A 3,034-nucleotide genomic window follows, 5' to 3' on the forward strand; every position below is an offset into this window, starting at 1 on the left:
TATGTGATGAACTGCAGTAGTGTCTTCTAGTAGACCCAGTGATATGTGATGAACTGCAGTAGTGTCTTCTAGTAGATCCAGTGATATGTGATGAACTGCAGTAGTGTCTTCTAGTAGACCCAGTGATATGTGATGAACTGCAGTAGGGTCTTCTAGTAGACTAAGTGATATGTGATGAACTGCAGTAGTGTCTTCTAGTAGACCCAGTAATATGTGATGAACTACAGTAGTGTCTTCTAGTAGACCCAGTATTATGTGATGAACTGCAGTAGTGTCTTCTAGTAGACCCAGTGATATGTCATGAACTGCAGTAGTGTCTCCTAGTAGACCCAGTGATATGTGATGAACTGCAGTAGTGTCTTCTAGTAGACTAAGTGATATGTGATGAACTGCAGTAGTGTCTTCTAGTAGACCCAGTGATATGTGATGAACTGCAGTAGTGTCTTATAGTAGACCCAGTATTATGTGATGAACTGCAGTAGTGTCTTCTAGTAGACCCAGTGATATGTAAGGAACTGCAGTAGTGTCTTCTAGTAGACCCAGTGATATGTGATGAACTGCAGTAGTATCTTCTAGTAGACTGAGTGATATGTGATGAACTGCAGTAGTGTCTTCTAGTAGACCCAGTGATATGTGATGAACTGCAGTAGTGTCTCCTAGTAGATCCAGTGATATGTGATGAACTGCAGTAGTGTCTTCTAGTAGACCCAGTGATATGTGATGAACTGCAGTAGTGTCTTCTAGTAGACTAAGTGATATGTGATGAACTGCAGTATTGTCTTCTAGTAGACCCAGTGATATGTGATGAACTGCAGTAGTGTCTTCTAGTAGACCCAGTGATATGTGATGAACTGCAGTAGTGTCTTCTAGTAGATCCAGTGATATGTGATGAACTACAGGAGTGTCTTCTAGTAGATCCAGTGATATGTGATGAACTGCAGTAGTGTCTTCTAGTAGACCCAGTGATATGTCATGAACTGCAGTAGTGTCTTCTAGTAGACTGAGTGATATGTAAGGAACTGCAGTAGTGTCTTCTAGTAGACCCAGTAATATGTGATGAACTACAGTAGTGTCTTCTAGTAGACCCAGTGATATGTGATGAACTGCAGTAGTATCTTCTAGTAGACTGAGTGATATGTGATGAACTGCAGTAGTGTCTTCTAGTAGACCCAGTGATATGTGATGAACTGCAGTAGTGTCTCCTAGTAGATCCAGTGATATGTGATGAACTGCAGTAGTGTCTTCTAGTAGACCCAGTGATATGTGATGAACTGCAGTAGTGTCTTCTAGTAGACCCAGTGATATGTGATGAACTGCAGTAGTGTCTTCTAGTAGACTAAGTGATATGTGATGAACTGCAGTAGTGTCTTCTAGTAGACCCAGTGATATGTGATGAACTGCAGTAGTGTCTTATAGTAGACCCAGCATTATGTGATGAACTGCAGTAGTGTCTTCTAGTAGACCCAGTGATATGTCATGAACTGCAGTAGTGTCTTCTAGTAGATCCAGTGATATGTGATGAACTGCAGTAGTGTCTTCTAGTAGACCCAGTGATATGTGATGAACTGCAGTAGTGTCTTCTAGTAGATCCAGTGATATGTGATGAACTGCAGTAGTGTCTTCTAGTAGACCCAGTGATATGTGATGAACTGCAGTAGTGTCTTCTAGTAGACTAAGTGATATGTCATGAACTGCAGTAGTGTCTTCTAGTAGACCCAGTGACATGTAATGAACTGCAGTAGTGTCTTCTAGTAGACCCAGTAATATGTAAGGAACTGCAGTAGTGTCTTCTAGTAGACTGAGTGATATGTGATGAACTGCAGTAGTGTCTCCTAGTAGACTGAGTATTATGTGATGAACTGCAGTAGTGTCTTCTAGTAGACCCAGTGATATGTAAGGAACTGCAGTAGTGTCTTCTAGTAGACCCAGTGATATGTGATGAACTGCAGTAGTGTCTTCTAGTAGACTGAGTGATATGTGATGAACTGCAGTAGTGTCTCCTAGTAGACTGAGTGATATGTCATGAACTGCAGTAGTGTCTTCTAGTAGACCCAGTGATATGTGATGAACTGCAGTAGTGTCTCCTAGTAGATCCAGTGATATGTGATGAACTGCAGTAGTGTCTTCTAGTAGACCCAGTGATATGTGATGAACTGCAGTAGTGTCTTCTAGTAGACCCAGTGATATGTGATGAACTGCAGTAGTGTCTTCTAGTAGACTAAGTGATATGTGATGAACTGCAGTAGTGTCTTCTAGTAGACCCAGTGATATGTGATGAACTGCAGTAGTGTCTTATAGTAGACCCAGTATTATGTGATGAACTGCAGTAGTGTCTTCTAGTAGACCCAGTGATATGTCATGAACTGCAGTAGTGTCTTCTAGTAGATCCAGTGATATGTGATGAACTGCAGTAGTGTCTTCTAGTAGATCCAGTGATATGTGATGAACTGCAGTAGTGTCTTCTAGTAGACCCAGTGATATGTGATGAACTGCAGTAGTGTCTTATAGTAGACTAAGTGATATGTCATGAACTGCAGTAGTGTCTTCTAGTAGACCCAGTGACATGTAATGAACTGCAGTAGTGTCTTCTAGTAGACCCAGTGATATGTAAGGAACTGCAGTAGTGTCTTCTAGTAGACTGAGTGATATGTGATGAACTGCAGTAGTGTCTCCTAGTAGACCCAGTGATATGTGATGAACTGCAGTAGTGTCTCCTAGTAGACCCAGTGATATGTGATGAACTGCAGTAGGGTCTTCTAGTAGACTAAGTGATATGTGATGAACTGCAGTAGTGTCTTCTAGTAGACCCAGTAATATGTGATGAACTACAGTAGTGTCTTCTAGTAGACCCAGTATTATGTGATGAACTGCAGTAGTGTCTTCTAGTAGACCCAGTGATATGTCATGAACTGCAGTAGTGTCTTATAGTAGACCCAGTATTATGTGATGAACTGCAGTAGTGTCTTCTAGTAGACCCAGTGATATGTCATGAACTGCAGTAGTGTCTTCTAGTAGATCCAGTGATATGTGATGA

This window comes from Salvelinus alpinus, chromosome 12, assembly GCF_045679555.1.
Source record: "Salvelinus alpinus chromosome 12, SLU_Salpinus.1, whole genome shotgun sequence".
Classification (NCBI taxonomy): domain Eukaryota; kingdom Metazoa; phylum Chordata; class Actinopteri; order Salmoniformes; family Salmonidae; genus Salvelinus; species Salvelinus alpinus.